General features: G+C 39.7%; 1 protein-coding gene across 1 annotated transcript in view; it reads left to right on the top strand.

Moving 5' to 3' along the window:
- The first annotated feature begins 685 nt into the window (after positions 1–685).
- The window catches only part of LOC123978374 (protein CEBPZOS-like), a 29,045-nt gene continuing 4,013 nt past the window's right edge, over positions 686–25,717 (top strand). Inside the window, exon 1 of the mRNA XM_046061623.1 lies at positions 686–848. The gene's annotated coding sequence lies outside the window, so the exon portion shown is untranslated. The remainder of the gene's footprint in view (positions 849–25,717) is intronic.

Below are 25,717 nucleotides of genomic sequence, written 5' to 3'. Positions count from 1 at the left end.
TAAGTGAATCAATAACCACACACACGTATCTGCAGTGGTACAGTACTGTTGTATTTTCATGCGTTTAGAAGTTATCTTTAAAAAGCCAGATTATTTCTTCCTTCAACCCAAAACTTTAACCTGCTGCTGTAAACTGATGTGTTTGTGACTCAGGTGAACAAATATCTTATTTTAGACTTGTGCAGCTGCCGGTCTGCTGAGAGTCCTGCAGGGAACAGCAGAGACCTGCAGCATCCACATACTGTACACTAGGAAAAAACCCTGCAGCAGGTGCTCACTCACCTGAGAGAATACTGAGTCTGCATGAAGGAAATTAAATTTCCAAACACCCGCAAATTGGTGTTTTCTCTGCTTATTGAGTGCGCGTTGTATTTTCTTTGCATGTTTTATGAATGAATACAGTGAAGACCTTTCTTATCTTATCTCACTGACCAGTGATTCTCATCACTGGGTCTCTTACCTGCAGGTAAAAATCACAAATTTAACTGGACTTTCCTCTCATCTGGAACCTCAACGACCACACTGACACCTACTGATGAACTCCCGCAACTACAGCTGAACAAAATCACAATTTTAAGTGCGCTTGATATTTCTAGTGACTTAAAATAGTGTCTAGTGTCACGTCCTCCTCTGCATGAGACTGTCAGTTAAAATGAAAAAGTCGCTGCTGAACGTGTTTTTTACCCCCCGAGCCTCCGTACTCAGGAAGCAGCAGCCTGTTAGCTGTGCTGCTGTTAGCTTGTACAGCACAAGGGCAGAGGCTCTTTGGAGTTATTTCTAACAAGTTTTACTGTTTAATTTTATTTATACAGACTCATTCAGTTGTTTTCTCTGCCGCGAACCTGAAGGTAAGTTTCCAGTTTGTTTATGAAGGCTACAACTGTTTGCTAACCACTTAGCTGGTAGCATAAAATGTTTATCATTAGTGATGTTATTAATTGTCAAAGTCACTGTTTCTCTGAAGGCGGGTTAATGTCTTTGATATTTTGATCTAATAAGTTAAGTAAAATAAGAATATTCAATCTGCAAGGTTTGTAGGTATCTGCAGGGTTTATTGTGATAATATTAGTTTATTAAATTAGTAGTATTACAGTTTTTCTCAGGCACTTCGGTAAATTTCTCTTATAATCCTCAACATTTGACAAACAGTAAGGTTATTTACTAAAATAACTAAAAAACGCTCACAATCCTTAGTTTATTTCTCAAAAGTAAATATTTGTGTCAGTGCCATCACCATAAGATGTCCTTATGTCATTGGTTACTATATTATTTATTATTATATATATATATATATATATATATATATTAGTGAAATACTCGCTATGTTTTGTGTACTCTTAATTATTTTTTGATGTAGGTTAGATTGTTTATTAGCCACATGACAGGCCGGTGGATTGTATTTTCAGTCCAGTTATGTTAAACTCTGCATCACACAGACAGTATTAGACACTCTGCATAACAATACAAGAATACATCTGGTGACTGGCAGTGCCAGCAGTGTGAGGAGGGGAGGAACCAGTAGGGCCTCCCTGAGTGAAGGAGACGTGATGAGCAGGATGTGATGGCTTCAGAGGTCGTCTTCTTTGCTCACGGTCCGATGAGTATATGAGAGAATCAACTGGAGGGAGCGTGTTGCAGCCGTCTGTGTTGCCCTGCCTTACTGTAGCAGATAGTTGAACAGAACGAGGAGTTGATGCTTGATTTGAAAACTATAGCTGGAGTTTTAATGACAAGGATTGGAAATGCACGAGGCCGCATTTTCAGTTTCAACAGCACAGAGTTACACATTTCAAGAAATTAGACTGGATTCACAGTCACGCTTTCACTGTAATTTGTTGACAGACCATGTTATTGTGGTACAGAAAATAAAAAGACAAGACTGTTTTATAGCACTGTACAGCCTAATGGATAAAATTATAAAATTAGAAATGTAAACATGGGAAATAGCAATTAGGCAGGACTGCACATGCAACGCTGTTTGGGGAACTTACATTGCAGTCTTTCTACACCTCCTGACTGGAGGTCTGATGTTTAGCCTTTAAAATGTCAAAAAAAAAGTTGAAAACTCACAATTTTCCAGAGCCCAAAGTGACGTCTTCATATTGTATCTTCATTTTCTCATAAATCACAAAGAAAAGCAGCATATTCCTACATTTAAGAAGATGAAACCTGCAGATTTTTTATTTTTTGCTTAAAAAAATGACAAAAACAATTTATCGACTATCAAATTAGTTGACAATTTATTTTCTTTCGATCTACTAATCAATAAATCGACCAATCGTTGCACCTCTGCCAGACAGTCCTGTCTGTTGGGGCAGACTCATATCCACAACAGATATCTTCCCCTGCAATGTTAGAAAGTCTTATCCAGCCTCTGAAGGCGTCTCCTGTGAAGTCCTCTCATGCTGCATCCATGGCAGCCAGCAGGGTCATCTGTGGCTCGTGAACCTTCCACCTCCATGCTGAGGACAACTCCTCATTTGGGTTAGGGAATGGGGAATAGTTTGGGAGTAATATTATCAGCATCCTGTTGTGGGCCGCAAACCATTACCTGAGAGTGTCCTCTCGAATCAACCTCAGCTAAATGAGTAAATGTAATCCGTCTCCTCTCATCATCAGGGATGAGATCGCTATAGAGGGTGTCTAAGAAGCTGAGCAGATGCTGTGTTGTCGTATGGGTGCGACGGGAATATGAGTTAACACACCGAGCTCTGAAGTAGCAGCACTGATAGTGATGTTCCCTCCTCGTTAGCCTGACACCTTCACAGTAGCTCTGCAGCCGATGACATTTCGACCACGCTCTCTTCTCTGCCTTCTACAGCCATGGCAAACGTGTACAGGTCATACTTACTGTACTGTATATAACTATACAATGTTTATTGTAAAGTACAGTTACTGTATGTGCGTAGATGCTTTACCTGTACATACTGGTACCTTCACTCTGTCACCATTCCTTTCACATGGTACGACTGTTTCATGCCCATCTGGTGTCTTTTCAGCACCCTGTCAATAGTTTAGATGCTAACTTATTGAATGTTTTGAAGTCATTGTTGTCTTCTATAAAGGTATTCTGTATCTCCCTTAGTCTAATGGTATTATTTGCTATGATGATGGTGCAAATAGCCTCCTCCTGTTGAGGTGGGAAAAGGGGCCCTCTGCCGCTCCTGTGCTACTACTAAAGTAGACAAGATGTTCCCTCTGATTACAGTGAGGAAAATAAGTATTTGAACACCCTGCTATTTTGCAAGTTCTCACACTTAGAAATCATGGAGGGGTCTGAAATTGTCATCGTAGGTGCATGTCCACTGTGAGAGACATAATCTAAAAAAAAAAAAAATCCAGAAATCACAATGTATGATTTTTTAACTATTTATTTGTATGATACAGCTGCAAATAAGTATTTGAACACCTGTCTATCAGCTAGAATTCTGACTCTCAAAGACCTGTTAGTCTGCCTTCAAAATGTCCACCTCCACTCCATTTATTATCCTGAATTAGATGCACCAGTTTGAGGTCGTTAGCTGCATAAAGACACCTGTCCACCCCATACAATCAGTAAGAATCCAACTACTAACATGGCCAAGACCAAAGAGCTGTCCAAAGACACTAGAGACAAAATTGTACACCTTCACAAGGCTGGAAAGGGCTACGGGGAAATTGCCAAGCAGCTTGGTGAAAAAAGGTCCACTGTTGGAGCAATCATTAGAAAATGGAAGAAGCTAAACATGACTGTCAATCTCCCTCGGACTGGGGCTCCATGCAAGATCTCACCTCGTGGGGTCTCAGTGATCCTAAGAAAGGTGAGAAATCAGCCCAGAACTACACGGGAGGAGCTGGTCAATGACCTGAAAAGAGCTGGGACCACCGTTTCCAAGGTTACTGTTGGTAATACACTAAGACGTCTAAGACGCCCAGGGTTCAAATACTTATTTTCCTCACTGTATATCTTCATGTTTTAACAAAGGTGTGAATATTGATTCCCCTTTGTTTGAGTGCATTTAAGATTGTGTTATGCTACATTCACGTGTGTGTGTGTGTGTGTGTCTGTTTTACATAACAGGAAATATTTTAGTTTTTGTTATTCCATTGTGTCCAAATATTCAAAGACACCCTAAAAAAATAGGATTGAAATAAATGTGTTATATTTATGTTCTTGTGTCTATTTATATAGATTTTGCTTGTGTTCTTATGGCATGTTTGTCTGAGAGTGTGTGTGTGTGTGTGTGTGTGCAGTACAAGCTGACATAACCCTTACTTATAGCTGCAGAGACAATAGTGGCTTATACTATAGACCAGCTTCAGGCAGAGAGCCTCCCACATTACTCCAAACTAATCAGCCATTCCCTTACTGATATCCACACTGGAGGAACAGCTCTCAACTGATTAATGGGATTAATGGGATGCAGCTGTTTTAATGTGGTGATGTCTTTACAAAGGACAACATGAAAACAGATGGAAATGTGTCAGTGAAAGAGCACCAGCAATCGATTTATCACAATTAATTGCCCTAATTTAGTTTCTCTTATATCGGCCAGTGTTTAGTTAAATGTTAAACATGCACCCATTGAAATACATTAACATACAAAAGAAAGAGAGAAAGAAAATGTTTTAATATAAGTACCAAAACAAAAAACACGGGCTTAGCATCTTGTTTTTTCTTTGCATGACTTATAAGACCCAAGCCAAATGTGAGTGTGCGTGTGTCATCATTTTTACGTCTTCTGTTTTCGCCTGTCTACACTAAATTGCTACCACAGAGTTTTAAAAACAAAAAAGCGGTCAGCAGCCTTTTCAAACTTCTACATTTTAGGTCTTCGGATTTGCTGCAAACGTAGTAGAAGGTCTCCGTTTTAAAACGAAAACATGTAGTAGTAATGTGGATGTAGCCAGGTCTCTACTGTTTCTCCCAGACCATCCTCCTAAACCTAACCAAGTAGTTTTGGTGCCATTGTAGAATAGATGAAAACATTTCTGGCACCTTTTGAAAGTGGTGTCGGAGTTGTCCTTTTTCATGATTTCAGAAGAAAGAGACCTGTGATGAGAACGACAGAGACAGACAGTAAAGGTGAAAGAAGAAAAGTTTGTTTGTTCTGCCATCCCTTTGTCTACCTTGACAGCTCTCATACTCCCCCTTCTGTTGCTGTCTGTCTGCCTCATTCTCTCATCGTTACTTTCTCTCTGTTTTCATTTCACCACAGAGAGATTCCCTGATAGTGATTCAGCCTGCTAATTCTCTTTAAATTACCTTCCTTCTGTTCAACATGCAGCAAATTCTCGTTCACTTTGTCTTGTCCACTTATATTTGTGTGTGTGTGTGTTGTCATGCTGTTTCCTTGTCATTATCTTTAATCTACTACAAAATTCAATCTCTCTCTTACTATGATTCAGGCTTCAGGTCATGTAGACATGACACGCAGGTTGACATGCTAATTTTCTACAAACATCTCATCCATATGTTTTTGTAATATTAGCATGATAGGCTAACAACACCTCAGCTGTAACATTTTTTTAAGCACACAAACACCGTAAACACAATTGTCACCTGACCAGCATGGTGCTGTTAACCAGAAACGTCGCAGCTACACCTTATTTTTACCATCTGTGGGTTACACCCAGCAAACACAGTAATATTGTCACTGGCCTCCATGCTGCTTTCTGATGTTAACTATCTCCGTTTTCCGGTGTTACATTTGAAGAAAAGGCCAACTCATCTACTGGCGAAAGGAGTCAATTGCCTTTTTAGCGTTTAAAAATACTGCATATACTAATATACTTATGCAGCAACTATGTCGCCAGCTGGTGATCTAGTATTGGTCTGTGTGTAATTGTATTTTCTCTGGCACTGACACAAACATCTTTCAATGAGTCTGAATAACACAGAGGCATAAGTTGATATTGCCGTTTATAAAATGTTGTTGCTTGTCATGCTCCTTGGCCAAACATTTCCTTGTCAGAGATAACCCATGAACCATGACAGGGCTTCCCTGTGCATATTATCCAATTCAAATCATAAAACATCTTTAGATCATTGTATTCTTCTCTGAAGGGAAACAAAAATAACCTTTTATATTTTCAGACACATTGGAATGAGGTTTTGTTTGTGGAGTTGTCAAAGCCTGAAAGAGAGATATATTTTGTTTATCTTTTCGCTACATGCACAACTTGCTCTGCTAATTGTCAGATTATTGAACATTATTATGATTATTGAACAAAATGTGAAGCTTGATTTGCGTAGCTTGGTTCTCATTATTAGTGAAATTATGCAATAATGGAGAATGTCAAGTATTTATGTGATCATGAGCTGCAAAGCCAAAACTAAATGGATCCTTCAATCTGTTATTAGTCGCAGGAACCAATTGGTGAACCAATTTCAGTATGTGACCTGGGTTAAAGTGTCATACAGCATGATATTAAATCCTTTCAACTGCAGGGTCGCTACTTTACACTGAGCTTGACCTCTCACTTCCCTCACTAAATTATCACATCATCCTAAACTATAACCATGAAACTTTTCTTACCACTCAACCATGGAGCTGTCAAAATAAGATAGATATCATCGAGTGTGCAATCTGATATCATTTATTCCAGACACTGTGAATGACCTCGATATCTCAGAGCAATGCCTGTCTATCTTCTCCTGAAGCAGCTCAGCTGTGCAGCCAGTCAGTCAAACAGAAAGCAACACAGAGGGAGTAAAAACAAAGTTATTGATAGTGAACAGGTGAACAAAACCCCACTCAGCCTTTTGAAATCGAAATGTTTCCACAAAGCACCGTGATAGATTGGCCTTAATTACCAGCTTCCCTAACAATAAGAGGAGCATGGGATTTTGATGAGATGATTCAGAGACATTAGAGGATGATGGTTTTTATTGTTTTATTTTGTTACTAACTGTGTTGGGGTTTGTCCGATATTGTTCTGTTAGCCAAATGCAAAAAGACACAGTGACTCATTTAGAAACAATGAAGCCCATCCAAATAAATGTAGTTAAAGCAAACAGACTCACAAAGGCCATTATTATTTGGTTTCATCTCTATTTAGAGGGCTGGCCAAAAAATATTTATGTTAATATGTCCATGCCTGGACATGTTAAAATGCTGTCAGTAAATATAAAGAAACCTCAATGTTAATTGCACAGAGGAATACAAACAGCATTTTAAAAACACTAACAAGGGACATTGGTTTTCTTTTCACTTTCCATGGACAGTGAAGCACAAAAAACATTATTGTATTTCAGAAAATGTCTTCACTTGACCTGAGATGCCGGGGGTCAATGTGGAGATTGTTTTGTGGTCACACGGAGAAGGAAATAAAAACAGAGCTCAGAAGTTTAGGGAGCAGCTCTCTGCTTTACTGTCAGACACTAATTGGTTTTGCTGCCTGAGGCGAGGTGATGGGTAAAGTGAGGCGGTGAAGGGCCAGACAGTCGGAGTCGCAACCGAAGCCGGAGGTGATTGACAGGTAGCAGGGAGGAGACGGGCGAGAGGTCTGCAGCTGGGAGAGAGATCTGCAGGACAGGTTTGTGTCCAGGCAAGATGAAAGCTGAGCAGCGCTTTAAAGCTGTACAGAGTAACACTATGATCAGCAGCCTTTTAAAAATGTTTGTTAAACCAATCTTCTTCTGTGCTACGTACTTCTGCTCTTGGGAAACTCCAATCGTCAAACTGAATTGTCCTGTGTACTTTTGTACTAGGGTTTGCGTGTGTGTGTGTGTGTGTGTGTGTGTGTGTGTGTGTGTGTGTTTCTGTCCCTGTGAGAACCACTTTCGATTTTACACCTTCAGACATTTTCAGAAAGCAATGACATTTTAACAAATACAGTGGAATGGAAAATGGATGATCCCAAAATAATAATTCACGCATCACCTCATAGAAATGCACTTTATTACATTAGTTGCACCTTGTTTAAAATATATTGTACTATTAATCTTACAGTCCATACAAATGCTTACTGTAAATGTATAAATTACAAGATAACTTTAAAAAATACTTGTTGGATACAGTGTGCAAGAACTGGAGCAGGACATTTGAGTCATGGTGATTCAGCTGTTGTCCAGCTACTTCTGATTAAAACCAGTTTTGCCACTCTTTTTTTTTTTTAATCTTTCTCTCTGCCTCTATTGCCTCACTTCAGAAGGATCTTTCACTGTAAACAATGTGCAAAGACGTTTCATTTTTAATGTTATATTAACCATAGCTAACCAACAATCACCAACAACAGTGTTAAGCAGTTATAGGCCTCAAGATTTGTAATGGAACTTGATGAAATCAGTTTCCATGTCATGATCATTAGTATTGCTAAAGAAATTATATACCTATTGACATTTTCCCAACTCTTAATGCACAGAATCAAAACACATGCAATGAGCTTGTAAAAGGCTACTTCCCTCCCATTTCATTACAGGCCATGTTCCCCAACATTAAAGTCCCCCTCCACTCAAACATGTTTTCCTGCTTGTTACTTAACTTGGATGTTTGACCTTCTCTGTGCAGAATGTGTGATGTTTGTGCAGAGTTTAACGCTACAAGGCTGTTTTCACATTCATCTGATGAAATACGTTGCTCAGTGCTGACCTTTTCTAATTTGTGTTTAAAATGTGAATGTATGAGCCTTATTTTGGACATCACAATTAGTTTGGAAGCCGATTGTGGTTTATTATTCAACTTAAAGCTGTGTAGAAATTTGAAACCTCCTGTGCACATACACTGAATCTTTAGCTGATTCACAATGCTGTTGTACGTGTTCTGAAAGGAACCAGGAAAAGAGATCCTGGCTCCCTGTAAAATACAGAATAGTTTTTAGTATCCTTCTGCTCACCTACGAAGCTCTTAATGGTCAGGCACCATCTTATCTTAAAGAGCTCATAGTACCTTACTACCCCACCAGAGCACTGCGCTCCCTGCAGGGTTACTTGTGGTTCCTAGAGTCTCCAAAAGTATACTGGGAGCCAGAGCGTTCAGCTATCAAGCTCCTCTCCTGTGGAACCAGGTTCCAGTTTGGGTTCAGGAGGCAGACACCATCTCCACATTTAAGAGTAGGCTTAAGACTTTCCTCTCTGATAAAGCTTATAGTTAGGGCTGGCTCAGGTTAGTCCTGAACCATCCCTTAGTTATGCTGCTATAGGCCTAGACTGCCGGGGGATTTCCCATGATGCACTGAGCTCTTCTCACCTCCTCTCTCTTTCCTTCTATATGCAACCATATCCCATTACTGCATGTTACTAACTTGACTTCTTCCCTCTCCTGTAGTCTTGTGCTTTCTTGTCCCTCTCCTCTCTCCCCCTGTCGCTTTCTGCAGGTGTTTCTGGCTCTGGGGCTGTGGAGTTGGATCTGTGGCTCTCTCTCTCTCTCAGTCTCTCTCTCAACCAACCGGTCTAGGCACATGGCCGTCCACCCTGAACCATGGTTCTGCTCGAGGTTTCTGCCTCTTTAAAAGGAAGTTTTCCTTGCCTGTGTCGCCAAGTGCTTGCTCAGGAAGGGAATTCTTCGGTCTCTGTAAATAATATCACAAAGAGTGAGGTCTAGACCTGCTCTATATGAAAAGCGCAATGACATAACTGTTGTTGAATTGAATTGAAACTAAGAATGGACCTTTAAGAGAAGTAGGAGACTTCTAGTAGTTAAACTTTTGAAATTAGCAATAGGGTTAGGGATATTTATGTATACTGGATTTTTCAATGAGGAAAGGAGTAGATATAATTTCTCAAATCATTAATTAGGTAATTAAACTTTTTTGTAGAAAAAATATTTTAGAAACATATTTAAAACATGTAGTGTGTTAAATCATTCATTTCAGTCCAGTTTCTCAGTTAATATATTTATTCATCAGTCAGATTATCAAAATAACTCAATTGTTTGTCTGTTGTTGTGGTCATCTTTAGAGTTGAAATGTGTGAAGACTTTATCGTTCTGTTTGTGATGTTGGTTTAGATCATCTGCTCAGTCAGTGATAGTGGAAACAGATGTGAGTCACTAGGTGCTCCAAGTGTGTGACTGTCAAGGTGTGGAAGAAAAGGTAAAACTGATCTGCAGTCAATTACAGTCTCCTGGTGCACTCATAGATGTGTGTGTGTGGGTGGGTGGTGCCCAAAGACAGTTAGGAGTCTTTATGCGTTGTGTGTTGTTCTGTATTCTTTGAAAGCTTTGACTGGCCTGAAGCGGCAAGAGAGCAAAGTGCTGTGAGGCTGCTGCTTTTAGTTGTTTGTTTTTTTTCTCTTCAGTTTGGTATGGTTTATTTCTGAAGGCTAAGAAATAATCTACACGACAATAAAGGACAGGTTGTTGTGTTGGCAGCCCTGCTGACAGTGAGTATCCTGTTTATTTCTCTTTTCTTGCGATTCTGTTTTTTCCCTTGTGTTTCGGCCTGCCTGTCTGTGTCTCCGCTGCTCCCCTTGCTTGTGTTCTCCCTCTCTCTCTCTGCTCCTGAGCCCAGCTGACGATCCACACCTGCACCTCGTCAGCCACCTCCTCTGCCTGCCACACCTGCCAGCAATCAGCCTCATCTCCTGACAGTTCTTCAACCCCGGTTCTCCACTCAAGCCCTGCTTGATCGTCGTTGCTCCAAATCTGGTGCCACCTCTTCACTCAAGCTCTTATGTAACCCGCGTCATCTTTGTTTCCCTGTTCTTGGTTTTTCTCGTGTCTAACCCTGTCTGTCTGTCTTCCCTCCAGGTGTTTCCCCGGTATCCGCCTCTCCCCCACCTCCACTCCCTCAACCCCTTTGTTCCTTAATAAAACCTGTTCATCCTGAGCGTTGCGTTTGGGCCCACACCATAACACAGGTTACATTGAGCTTATTCGCACATGAATAACAGTCAAAAGGAAGTTAATGTCATTGTTTCCACATGCTTTCTTGCAAAATTCCAACAGAAGTGGTTCAAACCAGTGCTCTGCTGCTATAGGGCTGTTTGCAGCAACCCTCTTTTAGGAGATTGGCTTGGTTAAACACACTAATATGAAACTGAGATACAGCTGAGTGTAGCCTATCCCGTGTCTCTATTATTATTTTTTATTATTATTTTCATTAAATACTTGAGTGAAAGTATTATAACTGTCACAATTAAATGTCACAATTTCAAACAAAGAAGCATAATGTCTCATTTGTTGGTACAATGCGCTTCATGTGGAACAGGTGAAAGATGAAGGTTTGCTGACATCTTGTGGCAGCTAAATTTGTTGTTCACATGTTCAATCAGTATGGTTCCCCCTCCTGCTCTTCAGGGATTTTTGTGCTTTTGGTTGTTCTTATGCTAGTTAACTTTTGTTGTGGTAATGGTAGTTAACTGGTAACCAGTTGCACTACCAGGCAAGGTTGTGTTGCTCTACTTTTCAGGCAGGGCGAACAGAACTTATGACTTGTTTCAACTAAGGCCATGTTGGCAGCAATGGAGAAGGTGTGGTTCATAAAATCCAAAAGGAAAAGTCCCGGGCATTGCTGATATTGCAGTTTATTGTTTAGGGGCTGTTTTTGGCTGCTGTGAAATATAAAGGACTGTGGAGAATGTGAGGAAGCTATTTAAAGGAGAAGGAAACTTTGACCGGGCTTGTCCTGGAAGGGACAGATTGTGTGTAGACATAAACCAGTTTCACACATTGAAGGTTTGAGTCAGTTCCTTAAGATTTGTAAAACTATCCTTTGCAGCACACTGATTGCTATTTGTGTCCATATGGTGAAAACTTCACACCCTTAGTCAATAAATGACCACAATGACAGTGTGAAATCCTGCACCAGAAAAATAAGATAACATTTAAGTGGGGGAAAAATTCACATGTTACAGGAGATCCTGTACTACTACTACTACTGTTACAGGATTAAAAAGGCTAAATACAATATTTGTATACTTGGGTACATAAATGTAATACTGTGCAGCTAAAGCAGCTTTTGGAGCGTAGTGTGGTTTGACTTATGTGAACAAAGTGGCATGGTGGCTTGTGATTTAGACCACAAGCAGCAACTCCTCTCTAATACAGAACAGTGACTTAATAAGTAACTGTGGAAATGTAAGAATCCAAATATCTTAGGAATATAGGATATGAAATGTAACATGAAATATGTACAGCAGAAAAGAATAGGCCACAATCCACTGCCACTGTACTTCTTTTTTACACTGTTTAAACACTGTTACCAGGGAGTAACAAAGTTATCCACTGATTTTCCATGTTGGCTTCAATATATTTGTAAAACAAACAAAAAAAAAAAACTGTCAACATGTGTAACTTTTCCTTTTACAGGTACTTTTCTGTGTACAGTTTAACACCAGCACCCTTTCAATTGTAAAACACAGAATATACTGTATATGCTGTGGTTCAAGTCAGGTCAAAGCATTCTTGAATTAAGAACAGTATTTTTCCACAGAATGGAAACTCAAAACTGCCCCTAAACTAAGCAGGTTTGTCTCTTCTTTTCTTCCTCTGAATGACTGGCTTCTCATAATCAACCAATCATCACACAGAATGATTACAGATGAGTCAATGCATGAGTTTCAAGTACAACTGTTCATAAAATGTTCTTGCCATGATGCGTGATTGTAAGGTGACACGATAAACATGTAGCAATGGAGATAAAGTGGTTTAGAAAGTGGTTTTTGTAGGTGACGCTTGTTGGTAAAAATAATTTTGAATTCGTTACTTTTAGTGAAGGAGAGTGATTTAGAAACCTCAGCATTCTGAAGAAGGACATTGAATATAAATGTAAAATTTGATTCAGTGATCTCTTTGGTGTGAGAATAAATTTGAAGACAGATTTAGAAATGTGAGTGTTATTCGTGAGCTTTAAAAGCAGATCCATAAACAACTCCTTTCATTTCCCACATGGGCTTCGATTTTGGTGCTTTGGAACAAAAAAGTGCTAAATACAGAAATGATATGAAGTCATGAGTGGCGAGACATTTTAAAGAAGTTGTTCATCCAGTCTCAGTCCTTTCATTTAGCACCAACCTACCGATTACAAACCAGGAAAAGGTGGGAGTGTTGATCGAAAAATGGATTTTTATATACGAGAGGGTCTTAATGAGAAACTGTCTTTGACTTGTTTTCTGTAACGGTTTACTGTTGTCCTTCTGGTGATTAATACTACTGCCTTTCATTTTTTGTCAGTTTATTCCACTGATTGAGAGTAAAAGCTGGCATCTGAAAAAGTCTACAAACTGACTCCACTGTCCTTACATCTTTTACACATTCACACAAATAAAACATAACTTCGTCACCCCAAGTTCCCAGAACTCTGGACCCTTTTTGTAAATCACAAGACATAAGTGGTTTTTGGCTTTGGCTTCTCTCTGAGTAATTTTTATTTCCACACAATTGGTGTTAAGTCTACTTCAGTATTACTTAAAGTCACAATACTTTATAATTTTAAAATACTAACGTATCAAATTACAACGTAATAACGTGAAACTTGTCGCTGGTAGTGATGAACCTACAGAGAATTATCAATTGATCAATCTGCAGCTCTTTACGGTTCATTGGTTACGGTCAAGAAGCTCTAAAAACCCATTGTACCTGCTCAGCATCAAACAGCAGACAGACACAGTTAGAGACTAGCTGGTGAAGTAGTCGGGTATTTAGCTGCTAAATAAACCAATATGATAACTTTCCAGAGTTGTAAAATCATGTCCTGTGAGTATCACAAACCATTGTGCAGTGTTTTGGCATCTGATAAGACATTAAGCACATTAATCTGGACTTCCTGGATTATATTAAATTGTCGCACTGATGCCTTAAAAGACATCCCCTCACCAATGCAGCTGTTTTCTTCCTGGATCCCCACTTAACACCATTTTACTCAAGCATAAGTGCTGTAGCTTAAACCCTCCACCCCACACTTTTCCAAAACGAGGGCTGTAGTCAACTAAAGAATAACTTGGTCGAATGAAACGAAACACAATGTGAGCAGTCTTTCCCCAGCCCATCTTATATAATTCACCATGTGTTTTTTTTTTTTTTTTTTTTAACAAAGTCTGCATTTTTATTATATAGAGCGTGTTTATTTTTATGCTGCTCTGTAAGTGCCTTAACATGCCTTTTTTTTGTACAAAATAAACTATGCCCAAGAATTCCAGTATAACTGTACTGCCCTGTACCTGTCTAAATGGCTAAAAAATCTCTTGTATCTGTTGAATTCAGAGCTCTTAGTTAGGTAAAGTTAGTAATACCTCAAGGAAAAATACTCCACTACAAGTAAAACTGCTGCATTTCCAGTAAAAGTACATATATATTGTCAGCAAAAAAGTAAAAGTACTTGTTATGCGGCAAAATGACTGTCAGTGTTATTTTACATTTCATGTTGTAACTGCTCAAAGTAAAGCTAATGTTAACTACTTCATATAATGTTGGATAGTTTAATCTATAACAATGCATCATTTTTTATAAACTGATTATATTTCTATATGTCTTTATATGTTTGTATTAGTCAGTTATGTTTTAATAGGTCTGGTGAGACCAAAGATTATTTTCCAGCCTTAGCTCATGTACTCTATTCTATTAGATCTTCAAAGTAATAGCTGTAAAATAAATGTACTAGAGTAGAAGCTTAAAGTATGAAGTAGCACAGGATACATAAGTTGAGCACATGTACTCTATTTTGCACTACTTATATTGAGCTTCTCAGTGTTTAGGAGTGTCTGCCCTTATCCAAACAAAAGATTATGTTATTACCCAAATGTCTCACAACATTCCTCAGCACATCAGACAAGAACTGTGTCACAAATATGGTCAGTGAGCTTCCGGGAGAAGCCAGAGAAGCCAACTGTAACCAGTTTGATCCTGTTTACCAAAACAGAGGGCGTGTCCAAATACTTAAATTAACCTCACTCACACACATGGCCTAACAAAACTTTCTCTACCTGTTCTAACTTACAACTCACTTTATATTAGACATTCATGTGGGTTTGCTCCTCTACACTCTCTCAGATCTTTATCACAAAAACACACACACACTGCACACATAGTTAAACATTGAGCAGCACATGACTTGTGCGCCTACACCTCCAAAAACCCCAGTGTCTTGTGTTGTCTTGGTAACCACTGTACAACACTCAACATGTTTCAGTTTGGCTAATGGAGGATTGCATTCTGGATGCTGACTTTTAGTTATTTCTGCATCTGACTGATAGAGTGGCCAAAAGTTTGTACACACATTTGCGGTTTCCAGAAGATTTATTCTAATGACTTTCGGGGCCAGCTGGCTTTTCCACTAGCGGCACCATGAGGTTGACATTTGTGGTTTTGAATTAAATGACTTAACTATCCATGAAATTTGTTACTACAGATATTCATGTCCCCCTCAGGGTGAATCACTTGGAGTTCCCCTGACTTTTCCTCAAACACCACCAGCAGGTCACATTTTCCACTAACATATCGAAATTTCAGACTGTTTTCATCTCAGGGCGTCCAATAGGCTACCAACGCTTTCAGAAAAAGTGACAAAGCGCAGTTATTTGATGCTAAAGGTCTCTATGAGACTACGTGCTAGCTACGTTCGTGCTGACAGCTCTCCAAAGCCCCCTACCCTTACCATGACCATCAGAAATGTTAGTGCCTAAACCTAAGCCACTGACTTTATGCACGTCGACCGGCTAACTCTACAGCTGTGCACATTGCTCACGGCCAATGTGCTGGCAAGTAGGGTCAGCCTCCTTTGTGTTTCTGTGATGTGGTCAACTGTGGCGTTTCATACGGATGCTGAAGATTACCTTTAGTGACAAAGAATTATGCTTTGTCACGCTGTGTGAAAGCGTTGATAATGAGATGAGAACACGTTGGAAATTTATCTCAACAGCTACTTAAAGAAATGGCACAAAAGTTTGGACAAACATTAATGGTCACCAGAGGAAGTATACTAGTGCCTTTGGAAACTGTTCCGCTAATAACACCATTTCTGTAGTAACCACATTTATGGTTTTGAGTAAAATGGTTCTAATGGATCCATTGCCTTGAAATATGATATGGATATTCATTTGACCCTCTGACTTTTCCTCTACCACCATTAACATTTTTCATTAGTCCTTTTGTCCCTACTTTCTGTTTCATGCAGCTTTTAACTCCAGTCACCACCGTACCTAAGGACACCATACTTCTTCTGTTTGTCCATAGAGAATACTGCCAGCATGACAACTTTCCAGAGTGCTAGAATCCTTTCAGTATTATAAATTACAATATTGTGTTTTTGGCACCTGATAAGCCCTGAAACACATTAATCTGTTACTCAGACTGGGCTTTGAGGATCATATTTCATGTCTCACCAGCATCTGAAGCAGCTGCATTTTTTTTTTTAGTCTGAACACCTATTCTTGTTAATCTTTATCATCGTTAATCAACTGATTATTATAAAGTCAATGCGGCACAGTCACTGCACCTGTATAGCTTATCTTTGTAAGTACAATGTGTGTAGTCACGTCCAGTTGCTGTTTATAATCTGTATCGAGTATTGTTATAATTTTGGGCCATGATATACTACGTGTGTCACCAACATTTCTATGCTACAGATTAAATTAGTGTTTGTTTTCTTCCTGCCTTTCTCATTGGCCGAACCAGTAACACTATTGTAACATGCGTGACGTATACAGTCATGCGATATATTTAACCACAAGCACATAATTACGCACCAAGGCTAGAAGTTATGCAACTAGCAGACACACAACTTCTGTTTTTAATGATAGGTCATGACCATGTCAGTGGGGTATTATGTTTACTGTATATTAAACATGTGCAGGAAGTATTTTGTATACCTCCAATGCTCTCCGCTTTATCAGTATGGTATTCACTACTTTAATTGTTAAGGGAATAAACATTGGTGTCCAGTTACAGTAGTTTGTGGAGGAGCTGTAATGGTGTAAGCAGTGAGCTTTCCCTGTGTGATGGGAATTATTTGAAAAAAATGTTTAATTTTTCAACACTTTCTAGACCCACATGTCAAAAATGTGTCTATGTAAAACATCTTTGGACATATGTCTCTAGTACATACTCTGCACAAACACACCACCAATGACTCACTTCCTGTAATGTAAATGCTCCGTACTTGTATAGCGCCTTTCTAGTCTTTTCGACCACTCAAAGCGCTTTTACACTACATCTGCATTCACCAGTCAAACGGAAACTAACATTCACACTCATTCATACACTGGCGGAATAGCCGCCAGGGGCAAATCGGGGTCTCCTCATGCCACCTCGGTACCCTCGTTTTAACTGGATGAGAGAAATCAGATAAAACACACCTGTTGTACAACAGTAAAAACAAAAACACTAATTTTAAAATAGTAGCAATTTAATCTTTTCTTTATAACAAAAGCAAATTACAATGAAACAGCTGAAACAGAGTCATGATACAGTGATGTTAAAAATATAAATTTCATAAGGCAGTTAACAGCAAGTTAACCCAATACATTGTTATGAATAGAGTAAGATAGAAAGTACAAATAGGAGTGATTGATTAAGGTTTGTTGAGGCTTAATGTCCAGGTTAGAGGGGTGGTGGTGATGCTACAGGACACTGAAAGCACACACCCTGGTGCTCCATTACAAGTTTAATAGCTTCCACAGCTACGGCGAGTGGACCTGGAGCCTATATCATGAAGCAGGATTAGTAGGTTAGCCAGCTATCTTTTGTGATTAAATCAAATGTTCCTGTATGTATTTGATACATTTACTGCATGTTAAATAGTTTAATTTGTTCCCAACAGGATTCCTGACAGTGTCAATAGCTTTTACATGACTGTTATGTCACACTATGGTCACCTCGACTCAGACTAACACAAGGCAACTTTGTGATAAGTTACAAATTTATGGTCATGTAGATCCCATAAGACAGAAACATTAGCTACTTTTAACTTTGTGTCACATAACAGTTTATAGTTCATTCATACTATGAGACATCATGAGGCAAAACACTCAAAGATGACCAAATATTTAAGATATAATATTTATATTTAATATTTATTTTAATATGTGGATATTATTTCTAGTTTCTCTAAAGCTAGTGTGATTATTAATTCGTTTAATAGGCAAATCACTTGTTGCTGCCACTGTAAGAATCAGTTTCATCTCATAATCTCAAGTACTCCTTGATTCAGATGGTGTTTCTTGTAATTAAAAACTCAAAACTGGACGGATAAACCCATAACTACTACAACATGTTGACACCCAGCTTTGTGAATGATGTAGAGCTGATACAGGCTGCAGGGGAAAATTTACTGCATTGCTACTGAGCATTGGTCCTCAAAGTGCACACACTGGTGCCGCAGTGAGTCTGTCAGCTTCCACAGCCTCAAGACTACTGGCTGTGCAACTATTATCATGGTTGGAAATGTTGAAATAGAGTTTGTGCTTTGTTTTCACAACAAACTTGATAGTGGACTAAAATGTTGCTGTGTTGATTATAACGGAAATCAGAGATGGGCCTTGCTGTTTGAAAAGGATCAAATGGTTGTCTATGGGTCTGTGGCTGAGCTTGTTGCTCTGGATGTTTCAGGACAAACAGGAAGATGTTTTACAGGAGTAGTCAGCTCTTGGTGAATATGCTGCTACTGTAAGAGATTTGTTTGGTGGCAGTCTTATCTCTTTGATCCTACAGTAGCAAAAGGAGGGACACAGGAAAAATTCTTAAAGCCATTTCCCACTAGACATGACACTAATCAAACACATGGCCAAAACTGCCTAACCATCTGCAGTAGGGTTGCAGTTTCATGGTATAGTGAGAATTAAAAATTACGGCATGTACATTTTCGTGTCTATGTATTTAATTCTATGTTATTACAGTTAGTGAAATAAAATTTAAATTCCTTACGGGCCAGTTTAAAACACAATAATGTCTTGTAAGTGTTTGCTTTAGTCCAAACTGATTGCACCACAATTTAGATAGTTAAACTATACAGACATGATTCTCATCTACTGATTAAATTCATGGATAGCTGATGATAATTATATGAAATAAAGTTTTCCCTGGAACTTTTGGCAGCATTGGCATGTTCACATGATGGTAATACCGGATGAAGGAGAGTCACATGGATTGTAGGAACCTCATTAAAAACTAATCAGCTATGTTATTTTGCAATTCTTTCATCACTGTAACATAACCTGAACTAGCATGAATGTATAAGGCAACTCAGATAGAGATAATGTGGTAATGAAAAAAGATGGGGAAACACCACAAAAAGCTTCAGCATGAATATGGAACAATATAGAAGTAGCTTTTCTACACACGCTGTTCCTCCTCCTCGGCCGTGTTGGGGGGATTGTTCTGCACCCTCACACCAGCATTAAATCTTTTCTGCATCTTCCTACCCACAACAACAGAGCATTAAAAAATGCCAGATGAGGGCAGTGTCCTGTTTTAATATAATGCTACAATATGACATGATTAAAAATACCTGCAAATAGAATTCTTGAAGCTGTACAGGAGAATCCCCACCACCAGCAGCAGCAACAGGATGGTGACAAAAGAAACAGCAACCCAGTGGTTCCGGGAAATCCCTGTCATGAGAACAGTTAATCCAGTGACAGACATTTTATTTGCATCTCAAAAATCTAAATGATGTGATTAGACATGTTTAGCCAGTGTCATTGTTTTTTCTTGTATAATTTTAATGGAAATGTGTACAACGGAGAACCTTTCAAATGTATTTTTCTCAATGGAAAGGTTTGATGGTACAGATGTTAACTGTGAGCTAGCTAGTAACTGACCCACCAACTGTGTGTGGAATTTGTCTGTGCTTAGCTTACCCCGGGAATCCAATGACTCCGGCTACCGCACGTTATGGCTGCGCCACGGTTTTGATGCATCCATAGCCCGGTGTCAAAGTCCACAGAAGCGTCAGTAGCGGAGCGTGCAGCCTGCCTCACGTTATTGACATGTTATTCATTTGTCCTTTTTGTGCTTCTACTAACTTCTTCACAGCTCTATGTGACCCCGTTTCATCCCGTCAACTTCAGGCCGCATTTCCCACGAGGAGCATTTCAGAATCGGAGCGTTTTGCTGACATGTTTAGATTTTGTTCATTTGAGAATCAGTGTTTGCATTTTGTGCTTCTGTGATTAAGTAGCCTACGTAGTTGTACGTGAGAACAACTAGGGTTCAGGGTTGTAAACCACCAGTCGTAGTTATCACCGCACTCCACCTGGAGTGTCGGCCAGAACACTACTTAAGGCCAGGAGGTACTTCTGGAGTTCTTCTTAGAGGAAATGGGGGTCGAGATGGAAGGATGGTTCAACGTTATTGTATTTGAGACATAAGGGTGTGTGGGTGTGGTTTTTCCTGCCATCGACGCACACCTCTGAGGAGTACAACACGTTATGGTAGTAACACGAACAACTAGCTTGCACACAACGTAATGAGCACGGTGTGGTACCCTCACCTGTAGTTCCGCAATGGTGACGTCACGTTTACCCGACCTGATTGCTCTCACCCTCCCAACCGAAACACAGAATGGATCTTAGATGGGAAAAGGGAAGGTTCAGAGTCTTTTATACAGTAGTTAAATTATTTATTTTTGTATCTGTTTTAACCATGTTTATTGTTTTACGATCAGGAGTCTCCACAGGGTGTTTTATTTCTCTATGCCATTCTGTGTCTGACTTCCTGCCTGGTACGATCTGCTCTGTGTGCTGCTTGACGCGGCAAAAATAGAGAGGAGAGGCGCTTCTGGGATGCGCTGCAGCCACGTCTGGTGGACTCATGAGCATTGACTATAATGGCCACGATTAACGCGCCATAGCCGTAGTAATGTGCTGTAGCTGAAGTCGGTGGATTTTAGGGGTTTGTCTCTGACTGTTTTCAGAACTCCTAGAAACTACAACCAGTCCACCAAAATCTGTTTCTGAACAAATTTTATGAAAGAAATTAGCAATCCAGTTGCTGAATCTTGACTCATATTATATCTACAAGGCCAAATTTGGACCATGTTGATGTGTCTTCGCCGCAGTTCAGTCCTGGGGAAATTTGCTTCTGTTCGTGCCCACTCACATCTTTCTGCATCTGTCTCACTTTGTTTACATTCACACCAAGCCTAAAATTGTTCACCTCTCTGAATGCTGCTCTATTTAAAACATAAACAAACAATATGTGGGGGGAAGACAGGCTTAGTCACTGTATAGTTACAGCATATTATGAGGGCAGAGGATAGTACCGGCAGCTTGGGAGAAGTCCGGTATGCAAGACAATGTCATGGTACACCGATGAGTAAAATGTTGAGGTGCCGGTACTGCGTATCGGCGCGTTCCGGCCCACTTTAAGCACCATTTATGATCGATATAAGATATATTTGCTTCTGCCCGCTACTGCTTTGTCTTTTTAAGACAATACTGACTGCAAATAACACTTTCTCTTTCTCACTGAAGTGAGAGGGACAAAAATAAGTTTGTCCCTACCTCCCCCATTCTGAAGCACAGCACTTGGACTGCAGTTGGCTGTAAAAAGAAGATATTTTTACATCAGAACATTGGTTAAATGAAAATAGACATATCACTTCAAAATAAACCACGTGAAATGAATTACATTTTTACAATACTAGTTCAAATACCTCACAAATTAATCAGTTTGACAGGTAATGATACTCACTGATGCAGTTTGCCTTGCGTGGTATCTAAGCAGAAAGATGAGCAATGTGTTAATGTGGATTTTCATTAGTTTTATGTTTCATTGCTTAAATCTTCCCATCACATAGCAAATATGACTGGAACAGTATCTCTCACATAATTCAGAATATCTTGCTCTCTTCTGCATCCCTGCTTAAAATCTTTCATGTGTAGGTCAGTGTAATACCTCAGAAACACAATCTCGCTCATAGTGGATGATCTCTGAGCAGCCACTGATAAGAAGACTCCAGTTGCTCTTCATCACCACCTCACCACTTTTCCCCTTGTGATTTGCCAGCATGTGTTTCTTAAATAAGAACAAAATGAAAACATCTTTACAAACTACTTCAAAATGATAGTGATACTGCTAAAGGTGTGTGATAGTTCATAGGTATACCATTTTTTACTTCAAACACAGGTATAAATAATCAATAATGGCTGTAGTCCATTGTGCATGCTGACCCACTGACACGTTAACATTTAATAGAGCCTTTGCCGTATTAGTTACTGTGCTCGTTTTCCTGCTACAAGTCAGAATGTCATGAGAAAGGTCTATATAGGTGTCCCAATATCTGCCTTAGTTCATTCCTTCAGCCTCCTCTCCCTCCCGACACCCATGCATTTCCTAGATCTCTCCAAGTATTTATAACAGTTCATTTCCACCTGCTCATGGCCAGATTGTCAGTATTGCATCACTTTGCTGAACTGTTGTCTGCCTGGATTATGTGCATTTGAGTCTTCACCCAGCCGCCTTTACTTACATGATTGATAAAAGGATGGTGTTGTGCCCAGCATTTTTTAATCTATTAGGAAGATGTGTCTGTCTAATGAAAAAAAGTTTATAAACATTTAACTTACAGTGCTGTTGGTCCACCAATAATAGCAGTTGGTTGTCTTGAACTGTGGGACACTGTAACGTGTCTGTCCAGCATCCTGGGTGATGGTGCAGGGAAGATCTTGTGCACTGCAACGGGGGAAATATCCAACTGAGGAAAAAGACAAATATATTATGCTACAACAAGCGATTTGGCTTTGATTCTAGATATAGTATTAAAGTTATTTCAAACACTGCGTTATACTCCTAACACTGTTTAGAGGTTCAGTAGGTAATAACTTGTCATATTCACTCATAGGTTACAGAATACCGATGCACCCTCTTGGAATTCCCCCTCAGCTGTCTCTACAGTTCACTTGACGATCCCACCCCGACTCTTTCAGCACACGAGGAAACTCTGCAGCGGCTTTTCAACATTCTGTGAGCCGCTGAAACACAAACCTTGGTCTGGTCAAGCCATCCTACCTTTTGTTGCGCGTAAGGTGTTATTATGGTAAGGAAGAGCTGAGAGCGAGGCGAGGATCCTGAAAGATGCACGTGCGGTTTTCCTGAGATATTTTTCTTTCACACAGCTGATGAAACATTTTAGAGTAGCATACTATGCGTTACATCCCACCTCGTTCACATTATTCACATGTGTGAAAACAACTGTCGAGACAATCTGTGTGGCTCAACAATAAAACATTTTCAAATATTAATTTTATGAATGACGTTTGTTATCTTCTAATCTACAATAAACGGTAACGCCTTTTTGTATGCAGGCTTCTGGCTGTTTACTTTCAGTTATTGTATAAAAGTTTGCTCACTTACAGGAGACGGTCCACAGGCAAATCACAAGCAGCATCTTCCCTGAAGAGACCACATGAATCTGCTGGTCCTTGTGCCTGATCAAGGATAAAAGTCACTCACTCAAACGATTCTCGCACTGAAGTCAAGCCAGCCTCCACTTCGAAAACGACAGTCAAGCCAGCCCTCGCGCTGTTTTGCGATGCGTGTTTTTCCTAAGCATTACGGTAACATGTGTCGCAGCACATTTCAAAATAAAAGTGAGCTTCTGCTGAACATAATGCAATTGATGTGGAAGAAACGATTGAATAAATGCTTAAGACAACACAAGTATCTAAAGATTACATTCTCACAGAAAGCTTACTAAATTCAGCCAAGATTCAAACTCATGTAACAAACTTCTGTTTCCACTGACTCATTTCACAGTGAAAGAACACCTCAGGGTGACCCTCTGTCAATATCAGAGCAATCTGATCTAATATTTTGAAATAGCCCTTGAAAATGTGTATTTTCACTGAATTTGCTGATTTCAGATGGATGTAAAAAGAAAACCTCCTTTGTGAAGATCCAAAATACACTATGTTGCAAAAGTTTTAGGACGCTTGCCTTTACATGTACTCAAGATGGTTAATGAAATCCTATTCTTAATCCGTAAGGTTTAATATGGAGTTAGCCCACCCTTTGTAGATATGTCCACAATGTTTAGGAGTGTGTTTATGGGACCATTCTTCTATAATCCCATTTGTGAGGTCAGGCACAGATGTTGGACGAGAAGGCCTGACTCGCAGTCTCTAATTCATCCCAAAGGTGTTCTATGGGTTTGGATCAGGACTCTGTGCAAGCCAGTCAGGTTCTCCACACCAAACTCACTTATCCATGTCTTTCTAAAAAGAAAACCTGCAGTTTTCACCAACTCATTTCACTTCCCAGTAGCAGACCACCGTAGAGCATCCCACAGTCAGTATCAGAGCTTTTTGATGTAGAGTTAAGAAATTAAAGCCCTATAAAATGTCTTATATTTTCACTGAATGACCCCTGAATTCAGATTGATGGTAAAAAAAAAAAAAAACGGTAATGTTGATGTTAAATGGGGGCGGCTGTGGCTCAGGAGATAGAGTGGGTCAATCAATATAATAATAATAAATAGTAATTTCAAAATACTACATCAGACTGCTCTGATATTGACAGGTCACCCTGAGGTGGTCTGCTGTCACTGTGAAGTGAAATGAGTTAGTGGATACAGAAGGCTGAATTTAGTAAGCTTTGTGAGAGTGAAATATTTTCTTTAGATACTTGTGTTGTTGTCTTAAGCATTTATTTATTACCGTAATGCCTAGGAAAAACAGCGCGAGGGCTGGCTTGATTTCAGTATCCTCGCGGGGGTTGGGGGGACGGAGGCGTGTGTTTATTTTCAATTACTCAGATAGGTTTGCTAAAACCCCTGGATCAAGGTTGGGCTTTTTAAGAAGAGCTCTAATTACAGCTACTTTAAAAGACTGTGGTACATAGCCTGTTTATAAAGACAGATTAATCATATCAAGTAATGAAGTACTGACTAAGGGTAAAACTTAAGCTGTGTAGTTGGGATGAGGTCTTAGAGGCAGGTTGATGGTTTAGATGAAGAAATTATTGAATGCTAAAGAATGAAAGAAGCAAAGCAGTTTTGAGATAAGTTGGTGCCAGTTAAGGGCAGGTCTTGGTGAATTTTGTCTAATAATTAGAATTTTATCATTAAAGAAGCTCTTGAAGTTGTCACTACTGAGGACTATAGGAATACTACCAATACTAGCATGAGGCGTTTCCTGTGGCCCATTCAGATTGCACAAGCCCTTTTGCCATACCCCTACGAAATGACGTCCTGCGGGTTACTGATGTGCACATTCCTGACTGTCAGACAAACAGACTCCGTGAGGGTGGCATGAGGGCCTGACATGCTCTAGTGGGATCTGGACTCACAGCCCAGCCCCATGCCGCTTGATTGGCATTTGCCAGAGAACACCGGAGTCGGCAGGTCCACCATTGCCTAATATTTAAAATAAAAGGCTAGTTGTCAACTAAATGTAATGGAATAGAAAGTGTAATATTTGCCAGTGGAATATAGTAGAGTAGATGTATAAAGTAGCATAGAATGGAAAGACTCATAAATACCATAAAAACAGTACTTACTGTTACGTTCAGTGGTGGTTATGACAGAGTTGAGCAAGTTGTTGGACCCAAACACAGGACACATAGGCTAGCAGGTAAAGTTCAGGCAACAAAAAGCGAGCACACTTACAGGCTGATGACAAAGTCCAGAAACACAAAAGCTGTCCAAACAGAAATAGGAATCCAATGGTGCAGGGAAACATGACGAGTAGGCAGACAACGAGGGATCATAACGCACATAGAAAGTAATGAACCAACAAAGACAAGACAGAAACACCAGGTATATATACACACAGGGAGTAATGAGCAGGGCAGGAGGACAGGCAGGCAGAGAGAGAGAGAGAGAGAGAGAGAGAGAGAGAGAGAGAGAGAGAGAGAGAGCAACA

This window comes from Micropterus dolomieu, linkage group LG10, assembly GCF_021292245.1.
Source record: "Micropterus dolomieu isolate WLL.071019.BEF.003 ecotype Adirondacks linkage group LG10, ASM2129224v1, whole genome shotgun sequence".
Taxonomy (NCBI): domain Eukaryota; kingdom Metazoa; phylum Chordata; class Actinopteri; order Centrarchiformes; family Centrarchidae; genus Micropterus; species Micropterus dolomieu.
The sequence above is the reverse complement of the archived record's forward strand: the minus strand, read 5'-3'. Positions and strand labels throughout refer to the sequence as shown.